At 43.6% G+C, this 22,253-nt stretch overlaps 2 long non-coding RNA genes across 3 annotated transcripts in view; one reads left to right on the forward strand and one right to left on the reverse strand.

Moving 5' to 3' along the window:
* Window positions 1-22,253, forward strand: part of LOC146198116 (uncharacterized) — a 63,712-nt gene that overhangs the window by 739 nt on the left and 40,720 nt on the right. The window contains exons 2-3 of one of the 2 annotated variants that reach the window (XR_014704948.1): window positions 1,006-1,101; window positions 14,589-14,661. This is a non-coding gene — a long non-coding RNA (uncharacterized LOC146198116). The remainder of the gene's footprint in view (window positions 1-1,005; window positions 1,102-14,588; window positions 14,662-22,253) is intronic. The other variant, XR_014704945.1, reaches the window with a different exon arrangement.
* Window positions 216-12,614, reverse strand: LOC146198117 (uncharacterized). The gene is made up of 3 exons (XR_014704949.1): window positions 12,429-12,614; window positions 9,409-9,469; window positions 216-847 (listed from the first exon to the last, which is right to left on the reverse strand). It is a non-coding gene; the product is annotated as an uncharacterized LOC146198117 (long non-coding RNA).

The following is a 22,253-nucleotide window of genomic DNA, read 5'->3' on the forward strand; positions in this document are numbered from 1 at the left end:
ACTTTGAAGCCTAGAATGGCTGTACGGTGACTGCGGATACGTAATACACGCTGGACTAACCTATGTACTGCAGCTTATTAATCTTGAGATCGGTTGCCGGCTTGTTTTTGCGGTGACAGGTGAAAGGGGCACTGATAACAACGCGTTTACTTGCTCAGTCTTACGGGGCTCCTAGCCATTCGTACCGGCGCGTGCAGGTGCGCTGTTTCAATAAGATAGAGAAAAACTTCAAACCTTATTGTGTGCATGCTCTCGCTGATAACTGTTGTGTACATTCTTCTGGCTTTGCGACTTAACAAAGACGAAACAGTCTGCAATGACCATACCAGCCGCAGCTTGGTGGTACTGTATTTGAACGCGTTCAAAAATTGCGATTTTTGCTTTCCAAGAAATCTCCCAACATACAAATGATTATCGTGTAGCTAAGACAAAGCTGCTGCACATTATGAAAGAGAAGAAAAACAATAATGTGAAATGCAGCCCCTCTTTGTCTGGGACCCATCTTTGCGCGAAGGGAGCGTTCCATTGTCTGCGGTATGTGGACTATTCGCGTCGCATTCTTCGAGCCAGTGCCAAAACGGAGAGTGATCCATTCTTGCGTTGCTTCCGCCAAATTCCTTTCATTTGGCAGGGCCCTTCATCTCTCGCTGCTTTCTTTTCAAGATGTGAGCTTCCTTCCTGCGTTTCTCTTCTTTTTGTTTTTCCTGGACACTCAATACGCTCAACCAAGCGGCATGATGGCATCTCTACGCGGAGCGCTGCTCGCTTGAGCTGGCAGTTTTCCCTCAGGTTGACGAACACAATGGCGCAGCCACCTACGCTTGGCAGATACCAAGGCGCGAAGGCTCTGAAAAGTAGACCATACTTTGTGACTTTCCAAGCAGGGGAAAAGCCAAGACATTTTGGAAAAGCGAATGCCTTGATGACATTACTTGTGATATACCCACACTCTGTGTCTTCATATCCACTGGTTCTTTTATTAAAATGCATTCAATAATTGTGCAGGGTACTTCTTGCGATAAATCAGCGATTTTAAGTAAAAAGAAGAACTCATATATGAAAATAATGTTTAAATAAAAAAAAATTGGACGGCAGCGGAAGGTAAGATGACTCATCTGTTAGTAGTGTCGTAATTTGGTAGCGTAGTGTTTTGGAACATTTCTGTTCCACTGAGAAGATTGTGTCCCAGTGAAATGTCAACGATATTTTATTAGCGGTGGATGCTTCTTGCTCAGTGAAACATAGTGATTGCTGCTGAGAATCGTATGGCCGAGAATGTGTTTTCGTTCTCAAAGTTTCCTATTAGTGAAGAGTACTAGGCTAAATTTTTAATTGTTGGCTTCTGCCGAAATGTTTCGGTACAGCAGTTGAAGACCGTCTTAAAACGCAGCCAGTTTAAATATTTTCAGCAAGCTACCCTTCACCAGGCTTTAACCTTAGGTCTCGCAGTAAAGGAAGTTTCCGTACGTGACAGCGGGGCGACTTCAATGTTCTTAACACTTCATAAAGAAGAAAATGAGAGCCGGCAGCTCGTTACGTAATACCTTTCTATAGCAGTCCAATGAATAAAGGTCCGCAAATCATATCTCAATGGAAACGTCGCAGATTGGAGTTTGTCGGGGCTTTACACAACTTTTGTTCTGAAACCTAGTTTCTCAATACAAAAATTATTGTTTTAGCTATTAGTCGTAATTAAGGAATAAACTTTAGGTAACGGGAAAATACGAAGCGCTATAGACTAGGCGATTATCAGCAGCTTTCAGATGGTTTAACTAAGCTAGAACAGTCGACACTTTCTAAAGCGAAAGTATTTCTAGGCTCATGGGCTGCTTTAATGATTGCACGAAATAACAGTTGAGGAAAAAGAATCTGTCTCCAATGGGAATCGAATCACCCCCCCCCCCCCCCCTCCAATCCTCAGCCTAGTGCGCAGACAATTAGGCTACTCCGGGCTCTTGAGAAACAAACCGTAATTCTCCTTGTCTACCGTAATGGTAAGATATTGATGACGATGCAGTCTGGGACAATAATAATTATCTTAGTAGCGTAGATTATGACTATGCATTTAGTTGATAGTGATGATAATAGGGTCGACAGTGTGGATGCAATTAATGAAAACAGTTTGGCAAAGCGGCTTTCGTTATTTCCACTCTTAAGCGGATTTAAGCGCAGTCCTGCAACTATTAAAAGCTAGGATACATTTAGCTGAAGCGCCTGGAATAAAAACCACTGATAATAAAACTTCAATTAGTTTCTGTGTCGATGTTCGTCATATCGAGCCATTAAGTCTCTCTCATGATTTTTAATAGCTCTGCCAGGCACGAAATTTTGTCTGTGCTTGCGAGCATGCTTTCCAAGAACATGGCAGGAGTCATGTGTCACCTTGCTCCTCGGCAGTAGCAAGAGCAAAAGGAATGAAAGGAAAGAAATCAAGACAAAAGAATCAAGAGGAAATATACTAATTAAATGCAGTTTGAGACAAAACAGGAATAAGTAAGAAATGACGAACGGACAAACTGAACTAAAAAAAAGTATGAAGGAGCGTGAGAGAGAAATAAAGAAACGAATCCGGGCAAGGCAAAAGAAGGAAAAAGGAAATGGCAGAGAACAGAGAAAGAGAGGGAGGCAAGCGGTAGGTTTATGCAGGCAGTGCAGTGCAATATGGGAAGACAGGGCGGGTAGGAGAAGGGGAAGGGGGGGGGGGGGCGAGGTCAGCATGGTTATGAAATTCCAAGAAGTCAGGAATGTCGTGCAAGATGGCGAAGAAGTTCAGTGCCGAAGAGCAGTGCACTGTTATATATTACATACAGTGCAGTGATGTGCTGTGCAGTGTAGTGCTGGCAGTGAGAGTGTGGAGAGGGCGCCAATAGTGTAGTTCAATGCAGGCGGATTACTGGTACTCATAATGGAGTAATAACCCTTCGGTATCCATCCTAACGCATGCATAAGGCTGCAAAGGAAAGCTATATAACTTCTTCAGGAACTTCAAAGTTAAAGTAATATTCTTCCTACCACGGGTTGTCGCTGCTAACACGACGTTACCAGCGACATAGCGTACACGGCGGCAATGAACGTCCAGTTGGTGACCTTCATGTCAGCATTACATCGCCGAGAGCGGAAAATGAGGGAGACAAGAGGAAAAGCTATGCGTCCGCTTTAATTAGTTTTGAGGTGCTGTATGCTTTTAGCTTTCTTTGTCGGTAAGGCGCCGGTGATCTCGTCACCCGAACGGGGTACGAATGCGAGCTGAGAGGAGAATATAAAGGCGAGCGTACAGAAAATATCGCGGATACTCGACTGGTGACTACATGCAGCGCTGTCACTGGAGGAGCGCATGCGTCAATAAGTGTTTTCCTAGATCTATGGCAAGCGATGCCAGTCCGCCGCGAAAGAGTTAACGCTTTGTCCTGCAGCCTGAATGGAGCTTGCACATTCTGAGAGGGCCGCGTTTGTGGCCTTTGTGGCACGCACCAGCCAAAGCTATGCGCCCCAAGTTCCGTGGCGCCATGCATAAGAACGGGCAGCTAAAATCAATTTTCTTCACATGTCATCACCTGACGGCGATACTAGCCTCTTGCGGTGCGTGCGCATTTAAAGGAGGTGATGCGCCGGTAATAAATCCATTCTATGCTTATATTTAATTTCTATTAGGGACGAGACATGCTATTTTCTTTTCCCTCTCTCTCTCCCTCTTTCTCTCTCTCTCCCTCTCTTTATGACAGAATCCCTCCAGTTCCTCCACGCACTTCCCTTCTTTCTTTAATCTCCGCCCATCTCCATTCACTTTCTTTTTTTTTTCTGGCTGCTTTGATCGGAGCTTTGGACGAAATCCCATCATGGGGCGGCTAAAGATCGGGCTTGGTTTGGTCCATGAAGTTTAACTTTCCAAAGCTACTCAGACTATGAGGGACGCCGTTGTGGAGGACTCTAGAAGCTAGCTCTGCTTACGGTTCTTTGGCATGCAATGACAGCGCCCAGTTCGCCCCCATCGAGACGGGGCCACTGCGTCCTCGCATTTAGCATTAAAGCGCCCTAACAACTGAACCACGACGGGCTTCCTATAATGGGCCACGCCGAAGAAGATGCGACACTTGAGTTCCTATGCATCATGAGGTCATTGTGATGGCTGTATCACCATATTGCATAAGCAGCTCTAAGGCTAACTTTGTCAGTAGAAATTTGCAACTCCGCCCAGACGCAAGCTGGAGAGCTAGCCGTCGTAATAATTCAAGTAACTGTTAATTCCCCTGCTTCTCTAAACCATAGCCAAGCTTGTGGCTCCATTTGAGACACATGTGCAAGATTATATTTACTTTCTTAAACGGGGCAAATATCATGCTAAGCAACAAAGATAATTATTTTTGATTGAGCATTGCTTCGACTTTCAGAAAATATAACTCTTGTGTATTCATGACATTTCTTTGATAGGGTTTTCTTGGTACATCATGCAGAAGGGTGGACATTTTCAAGATTCAGCTGCAATGTTCTCAAACAACATCTTTCGAGGCTGTGTGCCATTTTTTCAGGCAGTACAGCTCAAGCTAACTTTCTTTTCCACAACTTTCAATCCCACCCTTTTACATGAGTGCGACAACAATATAAGGCCTAAGCCTGTCTGTACTTTTACGAATCAGAAGGTAATAAAACTACGAAAAGGCATATTGAATCTATTTTTGCTCAATTCGAATAATTACAGCTGTGTTTGTGTAACATAACCGTTCTTACTCTGATACAAACTATAAGGAGTCCTTATGCAGCAGATTTTAGGAAAACGTGCAAAAACAAAACAATGAAACAGAAGTAAAATTGCTGAAGTATTTCATTGTAGCTTTGAGCCATAATGCAAGTTCTCTCTACTTAAAGCCTTGGCATCAGATCTAACAGCCATAACTTTTATGGCGACTTCACCACAGTAAGTTTCTGAAAGGCTGTTTTTAGCTCTCACCCCACCGAATTCATTTTGCCACGTTTTCACTTTTCGTAATTTTTTATGACTGTCCGCAACTACTTTCCAATTCGTATCGCTCGGCAGCAGCCCTGTAAGCACTGGGGACAGAGTATCTCTTGTGGATGCCGTCGTCCACTCGCTGCTCACAGCCTCACAGTTGCTATGACAATCAGGGGGCCACAAAAAAAAAAAAAAAAAAATCTTTTTGCTCGCCGCTGACGATCGTATGAATGCTTTCGCACTAAAATATATAAGAAATAACTGCTAAACTCTAGAGAAACCTTTTTATGCAGCTCATTTTTGTCGCACCTACGCGGTTTATCCTCTCCATCTGTGTCTGGCGTTTGACTGAGGTGAAGTTATAATTTCTACACTGGTGCTTTTGGTAGATGCTGCTTTGAACAACTGTTTGTATTCAATATCAACATAACTGAAGTTGCAAAAATGCAGTTTGGTTGGCCTGTATGCATATGCAGGAACTTTGAAGAACGGATCAAAGAAGCAACTTCAACATCATTAAATACGACAGAAATGAAAAATGGCAGTAAAACACTTGTAATGAGAAAAAGTACCTGACCCAGCTTCGATGCGGCGGGAAAAACATGTGATGGCGCGGGAAGCTCAGAACGCCTTTAGCGTTTTCGTAGGGAGCAAAACCAGGCGTATAAATTTGGAGTTGCTATTTGGAATTGATGGGTTTCTTTCTATTAGTGCCACTTTAGTTTTCCCCACTGTTTCTGAGATCTCAACTTTTTTCGAGTATTTTCTCCTCCATTACGTTTTCTTTTTTTGATCCCTTAACCATTTTGCCACTCAGCTTCTGGGTATGACATTGTTGGCTGCCTATGCTCGCCGACTGCCTTTACTTCGACAGACTCAGTTCTTACTTGCACATTCTGACATGTTTCTAAGAAAACAAACGGGCTGCTGTCGCCAGACACACTAGGCCACGATGTGTCGGGAATATTGTTCTTGCAAAATTCAAATTATCGTTAATTTTGTATCTTAGAAACTGCACCAAGACAAAATAGACTGAAATGACGATACTCCAGAAAGTGTGTCAGAATTGAAAAATGTAGAGTCGCTTCGCGTAGCAGCACTGCTTGCTATTTCAGCCTAGCTAAGCTTCGTGTGATTTAAAATGGAAACATTGTAAATTGGCACACTGTAATTTGTTCTGTTTTCTGAATAGGAAGTGAAGCTTGTGTTTTGGGATTTTTTCTTGAACTATCAGGTTCACCTCTGATTAATACTCCTCAGTGGTGGTGGGCGTGGTACAGCCACGTCTCGTAACGCAAACTTTTCTTTCGGTTTCCTGAAATGACGTCCGTTTGCCTTAAAGGTAAAAATCTCTAGAATATTTACCTTTTTCCTTTTTTATTTTTTTCGTGTCATTCTTTTTGGCACCGCATTCCAGGTCGCGAATGAAACCTATGGTATGCAGCTTGCTGCACAAGTAATTGTAGACAGAATATCAACTTAAAGCGATGAATGCACTTGCAGGTGTGTGGTAAGGTGTGTGCAAGTATGTGAAGGGATAGAAGGCGAATGATACAAATTATGAATGGAAAGCGAGCCTAGTTGCCAGTATACTTTCTTGCTAGATCGTAAGAAAAGAAAACGAAACGATATCAGGTTCCAAGAAATACGCAGACATCAGTACATACGCAAGAATTAATGGCCAGTCTTTTTTGGCTGATATCTGAAAAGAAACCTTGTAGCTGCCGCTGACAGAAATGATAGCTGGGAGCCGAAGAAAGTTGGTCAATGATTCATTCTCGTTTTGCGAGTTCGTTGTGTAACGCGGGGAAGTGTGTCTCCTTGTCGCGAGAATGAAGAAGTATAGGGACAGCAAATGTACACATGCAGGTAAGAAATGGATGAGTGCTTCGAACATTGTTTTCTTCAAAGGCCGCGTATATCTGTTCCAAGAAAACAATGCCGCAGACCGGAAGAAATATGAAGCTAGTCGCTGTCCTGTCGCAACCGCCAGAATGAATGGCAAAAAACGACTCTGTAAGGAAAGGACCTTCTTTTTGTCTTTAATTTTCTCCGCTGCCGTATCTCGCACCAAGTAGCAACAATGCTTTGGCGCTGCCCGGCGTTTGATCGCCCGGAAGGAGGGCGAAGGGAGAAGCGCATAACATATCAGAAATTTTGTTCTTTCTTTCTTTTTTGATGATGTAAACAGTTGAGAGGAAACGCCGTCGGGGTCTTGTGCCTTGGTTCTTCGACTCATATCGACAGGCCTCATTAGTTCTAACTGGACCGGCTGACGTCTATAGCGAAAATGTGCGCTCCGGCGAGTCGTCCTGCAGACGTGATAGTGACCGGATAGGGCATTTGTCTTGCCCCTGTGTTATCCTGATACTGGGGCGACTATAAAATTGCAAGCATTGTCAGATGAACCTGAGAGTTAGTTTGGCGATCTGATTTTCAGTGGGACGACGCGTCATTCTTTTCACCATAAAAACAAAAGAAAGGGGAGAGCCAGAAAATCGGGCTGCGTTTTCGCTCAGTGCCACGAGCCGACAAATTTTTCGCTGAGGACAGATAGATAAAGCATGCAAACATTTGGAGGACTAGCATTCAAACTAATGACGTAATCAGCTAATACAACTCAAGCTTCTCACAATGACAAAGATCCGCATGAATCTTGTTGATATTGCTATGTAGGGTAATATTTCTAATCTGTGTTGCCGTCGCCTACACCCCGCGTTGCATTATCAAAAGCCGCCAAAGAACGCTTCTAGAGCCTTACATTGGGTACCATTGTATTTGCGTCCTCAAATCAAGCCTACATATGAGGAAAGTGTACCGCTGCCGTCCGTGACGTCATCATATATCTTCTGTATGGCGCTATGTCGTGCTGAGAAGGCTGAAAACCGCTGCTGTTTTAATCTACGATTGTTTGGTTTGGTTTGGTTTAGTTTATGGGGTCTATCGTTCCGACTTAGGCTATGAGAGACACCTTATTTGTGGTGGATCTTTGCGCAGCTACTTCGGCAAGTTATAAGCCTAATCTTCTAGTTGCAATGAGCCTGGTAATTGAATACTTGTACAACGTGTGCTTTATTTGCAAAGCACCAAGTATACCTCCCAGTAGATGTATCAGGTACTACGGTAAAGCGAAAAAAGGAAATTAAGATTGTTTGTCAACTTTTCCTAAGCACAGCAAAGGCACGAGCTATGTGTACAAGATTGCTGCGAACGCATTCTTTCTACATTTATGTCTAGGCTAAACAGCACTATGTGTATGTGCGTTATTAGGTACCTTGGTCGGTAGGATAAACTGTACATTTCTGTCATTGTTCCGAAGTAGATAAGAGCACACCCTTAGACGGCTTCTGTTGAAAAAAATGTCGCGTGGATGGACTGTAGGAGCACGGACACTAAGGACGCAGATAGCGCTTGTCTTCTTCATCACTTTGCGCTAACATTTTTATTACGAATGTAAGCAAATGTAAACCTATTGGTGTTCTTCTGTCAGGTAGTTTTGCCTTTATCCTTAGTTTATTGCTAATGTTTGGTTAGTTTGAAAGACGTTCTCTGTATAGTGTACACCCAGGGATGACGAAAGAAATCACGTGCTTTGGAAACAAAGCTTTGGAAATTAAACTGAAGCACTGAAACTCATAAGTGGAGAAAAGAGAGTGAGGGCGCAAACTTTTATCTTGAGCTATCCAAAGTTCCAGATTAAAGGGAAGAAAAAAAAAACGGATAAATTCTCGTCTTTAAGAAGCTCAGGCGAACGGCTTCTATTGGTTCGGCTCGAGTGCCTGTCCTTGTCTATCAGATGAAGAAATAGAACATTTTATTCGAAACAGGAACTGAAGCATGCGTTTGAAATTTGCAAAGGAGCGCTTCGGTCTTAGAGCGTGCTTTCATCATCGATTATATCTGTACGCTTCGCATTCTGCTCACCAGGTACCATTGTACGCATTGAATTTTGTGAATGTCTGCAGGTTGCAAAATAAAATATTTATATTCCTGATACAATGGCTCATTACAGTTCTGAGCTCTCTGTAATAACAGATTTAGGAAATTATAAATGAAGAATCCCAGTGGGAAGAAAACATGAAGTATTTGTAAAATACCAGACGACAAGTAATAATTGTCACTGGAAATATAAATTTCGTTCTGGTTAAAGCAGGTTAGTTTCAGATGCAATCAAGAGTTTCTAAGCATGCAATTGTTTTAGTTAATTTTATTGAATTCAAGCAAACATCATGCCGTATAGGCACGGCGAACCGGAATGATGAGTACAGCGTCTAAGTTGAAACAAACTAGGCCAAGAAATCCATTCTCACGCTAAAACCTTTGCCGCGCTGCCAGCGAAACAGGCCCATGCGGCACTTCGAAGCCTCCGCTGGCCAGGCGAATATCGGGTTTCCCGCGACACCGCACAAAAAAGCAGTTTGATTTCCTTATCGTTGGCAAGCAGTGTTGAAGTGGCTCACCTTTCGCGGTTACGTCTCTGTCTCAATCTGAGGCTGTATGAAGAATGGATTCGAAATGTCTCTGGAAAAGAGTTAGATCCTCGGAATGTTGGTTAAGTGGTTTCATTGTCAGGCCCGACCGGCACCGCATACATTATAGCTGTGTTTGGTTCTCGCGAGACTCTGAAATGAGAATGATTTTGACTCGAAATGCAGCATGTATCCTGGAATTCAGCCTTGATTTCTCAGCGTAGCAATTGCATCTCTAGGTCTACATACCTCTGTGGCGTTAGCGATGGTTAGGCGCACCTGCCGAACGAGCCCGTTACGCGGTGAGGAGCGCGCTTTCAAGGTAACTGGTAGGAATTAAATGACCTTGAGTTTTACATGAGACATGTCGAGCTGCCACTTTAAAAAATAATCCTGTGACTGAGTGCTGAAGCGAGCTAAACATTGAAGTAGGTGTCACACACTAGTAATAAAAATATGCAGTAGTAAAGAGATATTTTTGGTAACATGAAGAGAACAATATATTATTTGATGGGCAGAATCAAGCAGTAAGTTCATCGGTTCAAGTAGTACTTACCTCGGTAGCTTACGGACTCGAAAAACTAAACAGAAATGCGCACACACAGAATTAGACTCACACACGCAAGCGCGGGCGCCTTCGCGAACCTGCATAAACGAAGAGGCAGACAGCATACATACACACACACACGTACGAACACACACGTACGCACACGCACGCACGCACGCACGCACACACACACATAAATCTCCCGCATGAGGCACTCTCCTAAGAGCCAGTGATCCGCAAAAGTCGAGAGAAGTTATTTCAAATATTTTAAAGCTTGCGTGATGATAATGAAAAGTAAGAGAGTGCGTGACCATGTTGTGAACTTTGTTATTGAAAGGCTAATATACAAATGCGTTCGCGACAAGCATACATATGCTCCTTGGCCAACCTCGCGGGCAGCCAACCACGGTCCTACTTTGGGTCATGTTTGGTTGCCTTGACTTAGATGTTGACTAATTATCTACCATTTGCCAATAGTCAGCTGAAGGTCCTTGGTCAACTATTAACCAAAGTAATCAATAGCCAGCCAGCGCCCCTGAGCCTACATTGGCTGGCCGAGAATACCGGCTGCCGAGCTTTGCCCTGTCGTTTACCGACTTAGCCCGTCAGCCAATTTCGCTTGGGGAGTACGGTAGGATTAGGCTGGATCCGATGGAAATTGAGTGGACCTATCGAGGGCAGCCGAAGACTCAGGTAAAAATTGCTGATCGCGCTCAGGCATGTATACATGGCGACAACGCGAGCATGAGTCCTTTCGATGCGTTGGATGTTGCCGCGAAGAACATGCCGACAAGAGTCACCATTTGACGTATTTCACTCAATACAATGTCTGGTGGAATCACAAGCTCATTTCTCGACAAACGGCATTGTGTGCTGCCAATTATCGAGTGTTTGTTGGTGAACTAGTTCGACCGCAGACGACCTATAGGATTGACTCTGGTGTGCTATCAGCGTTTATGGACAGCTTCGTGTGGGTGACAACGGAAAAGAATCACCCTGTGTACTTTCCGACGTGCGCGCATACTCATTACACACATCAGCTCATTGAACGCTTATGCTCTCGGAATCGGGTATGCCATTAATAGGAATTTGCCTGCATATGGCCTCTGCACGGCCATATGCAGGCTTTAAGAAACTGCTTTAAGAAACGAGCATTCTAATGAAAGGCACTAAAATCCGATTTTGAGTACCGGCGCTTAATTTATTGCATGTGCCATAATCCGCGCTGGCAAACATTTCAGTGTGTTAAGAGTACAGAATCAGTTCAGATATTTAGCCATTTTTGATGGTATATGTTAACGATCTTGTGCGCTCCGAATCTAACTCAAAGCCGAACTGGAGGAGAACATTACAAGGGAGTAAGTATAGGCGAGCCACGGGCCATCGATGTTCCCAGTGAAGCAAAGAATAGACATTAGGTATATGCGCTGTTTTGCTTTAAAAGATAATTTTGATGTCACGCTGCCTACTGTGCATCTCTGCTATGGGACTAAAACGTGACAAAAAAGAAAAACTTGAATTATTTTGCCTATGGAATATTGTTAGGTTAACGGTGATTTTGTAATGTCATGGCAGCTCTTCCTATTGCATCATATCTCCACCTGCTTGTGTGCCGGGTGACCTATTCGCCCCAGTGGTGATGGCAGCCGCTTCATCTAGATGCCTCCGTGGCTGTTTTGTTATTGTAATGGAAGTGCTTTGTTCGCTGCGCCTTCCTATATCAAAGGCGATACGGACACAAACGGTGTCTGCTGGCCGTCAAAAGCATCAGAAGAAAGTTTTGGGCGCGGCTTGTGGCTAATAGCAAATGCTAGAGCAGCGCAAACAAGCAGTCCGAAGAAGAAGGCTTTCTTTGCCCAGTCCCTCATCTCTCTCGGCTGCGGGACAAAAGAAGTTCCGGCTCGGAGGTGGAAATTGCCAGGTCCAGCAGTCGATGTTATTGTTGCGCTTCTACGCCCATCCATACGCCGGCCATTGGGACACGATTTTTGTTGACGACGCAGCGAGCTTCTTGCAGCGCAGCTTCGGCGAACGTAGCTTGTTACCTGCTGAATGCTGCTTCGCTTCGGAGATGTAGCACAATTTTTCTGCTTTGAACAGGAAAGTTAACTGCGTAACTCCAATCCGCGAAGTGACTCGAAGCAACCACCGGTAAGCCGATCTGAACACGAACTCAGCTCGAATTCGACTCGCTGCAAGCTTCAGAAGATTCCCTCGGTGGCCGCACACAGACAGGAGTCGATATTTTCTTTAATATGTATTCGTATTTCTTTCGAAGCTAAAATAAAATAGTTAAACTAACCCCTAACCTGACTGAATGGGTCCTGTTAACAAAACGACGCTGATAACCCGACGATGTCAACACTCGAGAAACAAGGTTGAGACGACTAGCACTGTAAAAATGATAATTTTCGTCTTCAGGCCAAACGACGAAAGATAGCGGCATCACGCTTCGTATTCTTACCGTTCTTGATCACGTTTCACGTTGCTCTCTTTAGGGATCCACGAACGAAAGCAAAAGTTCCAAAGGAATACATGTCGGCTTGTAGGACCATTCTTTATCCAAAAGGTGCTTCCATTCCACCGATGTTTATTTCGTGCTTTCAAAACCACTTTTCGGAATCTGAAAGGATATCTGTGCTTCGAGGTCGCTGCAAGAAATATTCATCGTTTAGCATATAAGAAACAAGTGGAGGAAATGCTGATATCATTATCATGACGCCAGGTTATGACGCCAGGCCGAACCATTACCGCAATGTGCCTAGGGGCTGCATTCAATGACACAAAGTGACCAAATAATTTATTTTAGAGAGTTCCCACTTTGTGCGTCCACTCGAAGACCATTCACGGTAACACGTTCACTGAACGAAGCTTGACGTGGGTGTTCCGAAAGGGGCCGCTATAAGGTACACGTGAAACGCGTGTCTACACAGTCTACACAGACACCTTAAAGAACGCCCGCTGCTCAATTGTTTAGCATTACTGACCAGAAGGCAAGTGTGCGAACTGACACTGCAATTCATCCAGGGTAAGATGGAGAGAAAGGAGAAAAGGGAAAGCCAAACGTGTTCAGATTGTCTGCCGTAACTGAAATCAGGAGAAAAGGATATATGGTAAAATTAAAAGGGCGAAACGAATGTTGAAATACTACCTAAAAACGCCCTTTAAAGACATACGTGCTGCAAAGTTCCAACCTATCGCTCATGTGCGACCTCAACATGAGCCAGAACAGAGCTCGAAAATATGCTTAAATTCGATACTGCCACCATCTAGACTCTCGGCTCAGCACTCTGCAATTTGGTGACAGCAGAGGCGCGTATGAGTACTGCAAAGAATTCGTACTATAGCTCTGAATACTGAACATTCGCAAAGCGTACCTCCAGTCGTCTCAAAGCCGTGCCTAGGCACCATATGCTGGGTGTCATCTATTCCAATGAGTAATGAGTAGCTGTGTGAAAGTAAGGTCTACGCATAAATTGCCCACCGCAGCTTTTTCGAGCTGCGGCAGGCCAGCCGGGAGACAATAATTTAACAAGCTTCCTATATAACTTGCAGCAGAACTATATCTGTGAGTCATCATGAGCAACCGGCATCACAGCTTACTGAGGCGCGAAATGTACTTATGCGCACGAGCTTGCTTATCTTTCAAACTCCATCCCCTCCCTCCTCTTCCATAGAGGTTTGCTATGCCTACTTACCAAAACAGTTTTTTTTTCTGTGCTATATATGGAAATCTTAATCATGTAGAGTAGCATAAGATTAGTTTTCTGCAAATGCAGGTGAATAACTGGTAGTGGACAACACTTATCGTGTTCTGTTGTGCCGTCGTGCACTATTGTTACATTGATATATATATATATATATATATATATATATATATATATATATATATATATATATATATAATTTATTGGAGCCGTAAAGAGAGAGCTCTGCTAAAGGCGTTGCAGACAACGACAGGATGCTGTTGCAAAAGCCTGCAAGTGCTATCCTGTTTTTCTTGTTTCCCCTCAAAGTTTTTTTATTGCTTTTGTAGCATTGAAGCGACTGATCTTCTGGTATTCGGTATTTTTGCTGTTTACGTTATCTGTTTCGCTGTCCTTTGAATCTGCTCAGATGAACCACCCTGACTCCTGTGAGACCTGACGTTTGTAAGATAACAATATTTCACAAGATACAAATTAGATATCAATTGCAAGTTATCAATTAGAATGGCAAAAAAAATTGGATCACAAAAGTACATTTTAAAACTTCCTGCAAGGCAGGTTGGCCTCGCATGTCAAGTCTCTCGAAGATGGCAGCCCAGTTAGAGTATTGTTCATTTTTGGAGAGAAGCATCACCTCGGCATGTCTATTTTGGTATGCCAGAGCTCGAAATTGAGGCAATATCACAGCAGGAGCCAGATGGTGGGAAATACTTAAAACGTGCGCCATCTGCACATATCAGTGTAACCTATGTTTGTTTGAAGAAGTTTATTTACTGTTGCATCTAAATATAATCAAAGCGCATGCTTATTTCATCTAGGTTATGGTGACGATTGTCCTTTTATAACTATCTGATGCCGTACATGACTGGCGTGCAAAGCAGAGTGCTATAAAACAACTGGTTTTCTTCCTTCTGCAGACACAAATGCTCCGGAATACGCAGTGCGTGAGAAGACAACTAAAGCAACAGCCGTCAACAAAACAAAAGAAAGGTGAGGTTTGCAGGAGCGAGCCCGTTAACAATTCCGTAGTTGCTGACGTTGGTCGTATGCTCTTTTAACGCGATTCCGCTAAGGATCTCCTGCCACAGAGAAGCGGGCGACGGCTCATGTAGTGCAATATTTGTTTTCATCGAGTGAGACCTGCATTCATAGGATTCCACCAAGCAATTCTAAACGCCTCACTAACATTATTAGCCTCGGTGTAGTACAAGCTACAAGTACTTTTAAACAAAAGCGATGTAGTAAGTACACAATGAGCGGAAAACAGTACAGATAACGAATATAAATATAACGATTTTGATGCTTCGTAACTGTATTCATTTTTGCAACGCCCTTGCCTTCAAGATCCGGATATGAAATTTGCCGAAGCAGGAAAGCAGTCTCGATTTAATATTGTATTATCCGTTTATCACCTTGAATAACATTAATATTAAATGAGAAAAACCTTTTATTAAATCAGATAAATCGTCGGCGACCTCTGCGCAGTAATAGCAAAGTGGCGTGGATCACGATCATGCGGGAAACGTATTTTTCTTTTAGGACGAGAAATAAGAGCCATAACAGGATACAAACTATGAGCACAACGTCATCAAAATGTTTAGAAGTAAAGAAGAATCCTTCGTCTGAAAATGAGATACAGTAGGGCATCGTTAATACAATCTCCGTTAATATGAACGACTCGAATTATGGACAGTTTTTCTGGGGGCCAAACTTTTTCCATGCATTTAAGTCTCATTAGTATGAAAACTCGCTGTCCGGATAATGGACAAGGAAAAAATGCACATATATCATTGTGGTCCATGTATTTTCTCACGTTAGTATACACAGTCATAAAATCCAAATTGTTGCACTGCTTCAAAGAAAATTTCTTTTCTACATTTTGTTGGCAGGCACCACGTTTACTTAGTGCCAATGTCTGATGAATTGCCCTTTTCGTTCGCGGTTTCATATTTTACACTGCGAATTTGCGCAGTCGATGCATCTTATGATTTTAAGTATTGCATAAATTCACTTGAACAAAACTTTTGCAGCAGCTTGCACCTTGTAGAAAGCAAGATTAAGCAAATTTCAGCCGATTGAATGCTGATACGTAGCGGCGGTTCATTGTAGAAGTCAAGTAATTTATTAATGAAGCGCCATCGAGAACAATATGCAAATGCATCACAATACTTTCAATTGCATTGCATTTGAATCATAACGGTGACTCAGATAATCATCACGTAGCTCCTAATGCCAACTTCGCAGGCCTGCATTATGCTCTAAAGCAGACTTTATCTTAGCGTTTCCTTTTCTCAGAAACAAAATTCCGATTCGTTATTACGGACGATTTGCTTTGTGAACAGTTTTGTGTGGAAACCAAAGTGTCCATATTAACGAGGCACGAGTGTAGGCAATCAGTAAAGTCTTTCCACACAGCATAAAAAAGCGATGATGTTGGTTAATTATATACATCGGATGAAAGCGTTAAGATATAAGAAATCAGCATTCCACGGCAGTACGTTTTACTCGAACTGTTCCAAAAATAATATGTACTATCCGCAGTGTCACACTTAAGCCTGTAGTGATGAGGTAGAAACATTGAGAAGTTGGGCTAAAGAATAAATATTTGAAAACCTAGTAATCTTTTTCTGCAATAGGAGATTTCAGTGCACGAAAGTTACTTTCTATTGTTACGGCTAGCACTTCTCTAAGTAAGACAATTGTAAAACGGTTTTGTGCAATTCAAGTTATTATTTTACGGTATAGCTGCTTCCATCTGATCTCGCTGAAACGAGAACGCTCGCATCTTATAATTTAGTTCTTCCCAGGTTTCTCAAACCATTTAGAAGACTAGTTAACTATTAGTTAGCTTTTCTTTTCGCGAGAAAGGTCACCGCATGTAGAGGAAATTTTTTAGTCCTTTCTCTCATGTTTTTTCTTCCTTCCAACAGAGAATTCCGAAACAAAAAATGTACGTGAGGTCCAAAGTGATTGCGCTGTTTACAGGCCCACTTCATCTGCACTTGCCATTGGCAGGCGACTCATTGGACTCTTCCCTGAATAATTTATTTGAAAGCGACAGGAAAATACATAGATTGCACCTCCGTTGATAAATCCCACCATGGTTCGCGCGATGGCCCAGGTCGACAAAAAAGAAGCATGCGCGCGTGCAATATCCTTGACTGTGCTTTGCGCGAAGGACGATCGCTTGTTCATTACCAGGAGTGCTTCTTCTGGGCCCTGCATTCAGCCTCGGGAGGGAGAAGCGAAAAGAAAACGCAATAAAAGCGAAGTAATACTGATAGAGCAGCGCGATCGGCCCAATGAATGCAAATTGATCTAGAGAATTGCTCAGGCAGTTATGTGTTGGCGCTTTTATCTGTCCCTTCAACTAGGCCAGGTGCTTGATTAGGGTGTCTGTTAAAATAGTTTTAATCTGCTTTTTTTTCTTCAAGCATTTGTTTTTCAATTCGTCGGTGTCCCCCGTGTACTATTGCTAACTATCATAGGAATACATCGCGAAAGGGCACCTTACGGGCAACGAAGGCTATTGGTACGATTCACAACTTTCACTCGAAATAAGCTTGTTCTATATGCAATGATGCAGGATGGAATTAAATGCTCGCGAAATAATTTTATTTTTTTTTGGCTACCGGTGAGTATTTTAATGCCTATCAATTTCTTTTTTGGTCTGCTATGCTGATAAAGGTATAATTTAATGACACAAAATTTACTAGCTTCGAAAATCAAAACTTGCCAGAATCATTCTTAGGTCGTTTCGCTTGAAAGCATAAACACTATATTACGCATATTTTCTACGCAAAACACCGCATTTTAGGAGAGAAGGTCACTCCGCACAAAATACCATTGCATCCGTACGCACTGTCAAGTCATCCCAAGTTCGCGCAATCCTTCAACGAAGATATCCATGCCGAGTTGATCAATAAAATATTAGGCAAACGTTTACCCCTGCTAACTCCAAGTACCCAAAGCGAAAGCGGCGGCGTATTTCGTTTGATTCGCCTCTCTCTATCTCTGTGCGGCAGCGTCTCAGCGAGCTACCTCTACTGGATGATAAAATTTAGCCTGTCATCTTCGTAACCTCTGAGACGCAGACATTTCGCGAGACTTCTCGCCTGAATCATCCAGGACGAATGCTGCCGTTAAATTGTCGATAGCTGTTGCGATCCGTTGGCACCGGCTAACTGCATTTAATGGGCATTGAAACTGGAATTTAAAGGTCCTTGGTTAGTTCCCGGGTTTCGGTGGAAACAGATATTGCGGAATCAAAGAACAACGCAATCACCCGTCTGGCCTATGCCTCTAACCGAACGAGCCATAACCGAACGCGCTATAGTTAGGATCAATGGGGCGCTTCGTGTTTATTTCAACCGCAGCGAAGGCTATCAGGCAGAGCGAGTGCCACTAGTTCAGTATAGCTGCAGTTGAGCGACGTCACGGTGGTCATGCGACCAGGCTTCAGAAGAGGCTGAGTAACGTCATAGCTGCCACGTGGTTTCTCCTTGTTTTAAAGTCAAACACTTGCACATAACATGCACAGCGAAGAAGCTACGGAGGGAAGCACTAAAAGCTTTCCCTTTTAGAAACATAGTTTAACTAAGAGAGGCTTTTTTGACAGAACAAAAAAAAAAAATAAGGGTGCACTGGCGGCGCCACTCTAGCGGTGAATGAGTGTCTTGGCAACGAGAGAACTTATAACAGGGCCACCAAGGTGAGATATAACCTATATGCTCAGGGACAGTAGTATTCTAGAGTAGGGACACAGGGTAAACCGGGTAGGCCCGAGGCCTAAACGCAGAGAGGAACCACGAATAGATAGCATCAACGCTGGAAAAAGAGTGTATTTCTTTATCAACTGAGCTTAATGCTGGGTTTACATGATAATTAGAATTTGCGGCGGTACTCGGTATAAGCAACAACGTAGCTGTCGAGTTAAAAACAATTTATTATGGCTATTGATTGATTGAAATTTGGTCCCTGGAGTTTTAAATGTTGTTCTCTGGTAACCTAGTGGTCAACACGACGCAGTTTATGCAAGACTCCCTCCCGTGTGCTATCCTGTTCTTTTCGCACGAGAAAATTACAGACCGTTCTACACAAAAACCGGTGTTCTGAGCAAACAATTACCGACGTGCCTGTAGCAGGTTGCGGCTGACTGGTGACATGGCCGAGCACTGAAGGGTATGCAGGCAGTTCGAGGTCAGTGGTCCATGTAAAAGGGAGGAGCTGCCAACCTGGGCTTCTCTTTTAAGATCGCTGGGTAAGACGGCCCGGGAAACAAACCTTCCAGGACCGCTGGGCGGAGAGCTTATATGACACCACGTTCCTCCTAGGCAACGCAGCTACGTGCGTCCGGCGCAGTGGACACTGGACTTTATATATATATATATATATATATATATATATATATATATATATATATATATATAATATATATATATATATATATATATATATATATATATATATATATATATATCAACGCGCCATGCAGTTCAACAACGGACTCATTGAATTGTGTTCTCAAGGCGAAAACGTGTTCCACCTCCACCATTCCTTGGAGGCCTTTCCCGCTACCAAAGTTCTGGCTGCTGATGGAGTGCACCCAAGTTTTGGAGGTGTTTCGGTGCTCGCCTGGAATATATTCAACCTCCTCCTCAGTGCTCAACGGCACTGCATGGCCCCATGGAAAGACCACCTGCCAACCTCAGATAAGACCCACCAACCCACCATGGAGCACAGCACCCGAATAGCTGCCAGCTGTTTTGAGGTCCCATTCCAAAACAGTGAAGATGCTGGTCCACCCGTAACACCGGATTTCCCAACCATTGAGGAAGCAGAGCATCTGATCAACCAAGGACGGACAACTGGGTTGAAATGCCGCCGTGCCACGCATAACCTACCACCAAGTGGTTCAGGCTACACTACACTCACGAAGACGCCCCTTCGCCAAGCTCTGCTGCCAACTCCAAGATCACCACATTTCACTGCGCCTCCAGCCGCCGCCAAACCATCCAGAACAACAGGAAATCCCACACCGAATAACCCCACCTGCCCATCATCAAACCGCCCGTCCCTACTACCGACGCCTGCTGCGCAAGGCGGTACATCCCCGGTCTCCACTTCGACGAGGCCCCGATCCCGGATGGATCCACTCTCAGCTGCAACACTTGGATCCCAGCAAGCTTCATCCACCATGCAGGACATCGGAAATGACGTCAGCACGCCCACTCCAAGAGACCCAACGGGACACCAACAGCCTCCTTCCAACGAAACCAACCGTCCAGAGAGCGCCGCTACACCGAAACAAAGGTATGACCTCAGGCGACGCTGCGGCTCAGCGCAGCGAATTAAGCGGGACTGACGGGCTGACCGAGCTCGCCCGCCTACTGCTCCCTCCTCAGATGATGCCAAGCACTCCAAGCATTTCTTAAAAGCAAGAAAATTTTTAGACAAACGAATCAGGCACCAGCTCCATGTAAAAGCCCTTAAAATTTATCTCCAGTCGAATATGGTACCGAAGGGCCTTTCTGTAGACTTAATTCCGTCAATGAACAACCTTTCGAATGCCCATAAATTGGCTTGGAGCCAAGAACTCCACAATGCATCACTTAACCTTCTGAAAATAACCATAAATCACTGCGAGGAGACGTTGGCATCGCTGAGTCGGGAGGAGGGGCGGGTTCGTCACAACATTATACTATCAACAACTGAGGGCAACGAGCTTGAGGTCTTCCAGTGCAGGAGAGCTACAGAAATTTGGACTAAGAAGTGTAAAAAATTTCAAAGAGATAACGTCCCTTATATAAACCTTGAGCATAGCGCGATACCACAACCTGTTAATTTTTTAAATCAGTCTAATCATACAGCAAACGATTCAAGAACCCACTTAAACACTTCTAACCAAACACCGGGCAGACCACACTTTCAGCATAACATTCTTAACTTCTCAACCGCAGCACTTACCCCGGAAGAAACAGCACTCCCATCCCGTGGACTGAAATTCTGCCCAAATATGGGACGATATGACGAATACAAATTACTTAAGGATCTAGACAATTTTTCACGAACCCTAAGACTACAGGAATATCTTTTCGAAAAACCTAACAGTAATTCTGCCTCACTTCCCCGGTCTCAGGAACAGTGGACCCCTAGATCTGGGAGGGAAAAACATCTGGATTTGTACATAAAAGCTGTACAGCGGGACATCCTTCGCGCTTTCGAGACCTACAGGCCCGGACCCTCTAACATATAAAAAAAAAAGAACGTAACGCCTTAACATCCCTTAGGCAGCGAACGGAAATCGTCATCAAACCTGCCGATAAAGGAGGGGGTATAGTAATTTTAAACAAAGACGATTACATTAACGAGGGATATCGCCAACTCAACAACTCAAATTTTTATGAATTACTCCCATCAGATCCCACTGCCGAACACCAGGAAATTATAACACAAACTCTAAAGCAACTCACCGAGAAAGGGGAAATACTACCACGAGTAAGAAAGGCACTAGAGGCAATAGATCCGTCCCCAGGGCGTTTCTACATGCTCCCGAAAGTGCACAAAGAAAATCATCCCGGTCGACCAATCGTATCCGGCATTGGCACCCTCACAGAACCAATATCTAACAACTACATCGATTCCCTCATCAAACTTATCCCTCCCAAACATACATCTTACATACGCGACACTAATCACTTCCTGAAAGAGTTATCTAAATTTACTGTCCCCAAAGGAGCCCTTTTAGTGACCCTTGACGTGGTGTCCCTTTACACGAACATTCCGCACGAGGACGGGATCCAAGCTCTGATCACATCATATGAAAAACACAAAGCCCCAAACTCCCTTAGCCCAACCGCCATCGCATCACTCGCTAATCTGGTTCTAAAACTCAATTCCTTCGAATTCAACAACTCGTATTACCTACAAATCAGTGGTACAGCCATGGGAACGAAAATGGCGCCAAACTATGCTAACATATTCATGGATCACATTGAATCTGACTTCCTACGCTCGTACCCAAAAAAACCAGCTTTTTATAAACGCTTCCTAGACGATATATTTATCATATGGACAGAAAACGAGCATGAACTCATCCAATTCATTACCTCATTTAACAACATACATCCCAACATCTCATTCACACATACCTACTCCTCCACTCAAATTAACTTCCTGGACGTATTAATTCAATTTGAAGACGGGGCACTAATCACCAATGTCTACAGAAAACCCACGGACAGACAACGATACCTTCATTTTAAAAGCTACCACCCGCGCCACTGCAAAACATCAATTCCATACTCTCAGGCAATAAGATTCAAACGAATCTGCTCACGCTCAAAAGATTTCGAGGAAAATTCGAACCGTATGCGGGAGGTTCTGAAACACCAGCACTATCCGCCAACTATTATTGACGATGCCATCCAAAAAGCGGGATTAATTGATCGCAATGAAACATTTGGGGAAGACCGGCCGGCAGCACAAAATGAACACCGCTCAAACCTGGTCTTAACTTTCGCAAACAACCTTCCGAACATCAACAAAATACTAAAAAAGCACTTTAACATCATCGAACAAAG

This window comes from Amblyomma maculatum, chromosome 2, assembly GCF_055883805.1.
Source record: "Amblyomma maculatum isolate TAMU_Amacu chromosome 2, ASM5588380v1, whole genome shotgun sequence".
Lineage (NCBI taxonomy): Eukaryota > Metazoa > Arthropoda > Arachnida > Ixodida > Ixodidae > Amblyomma > Amblyomma maculatum.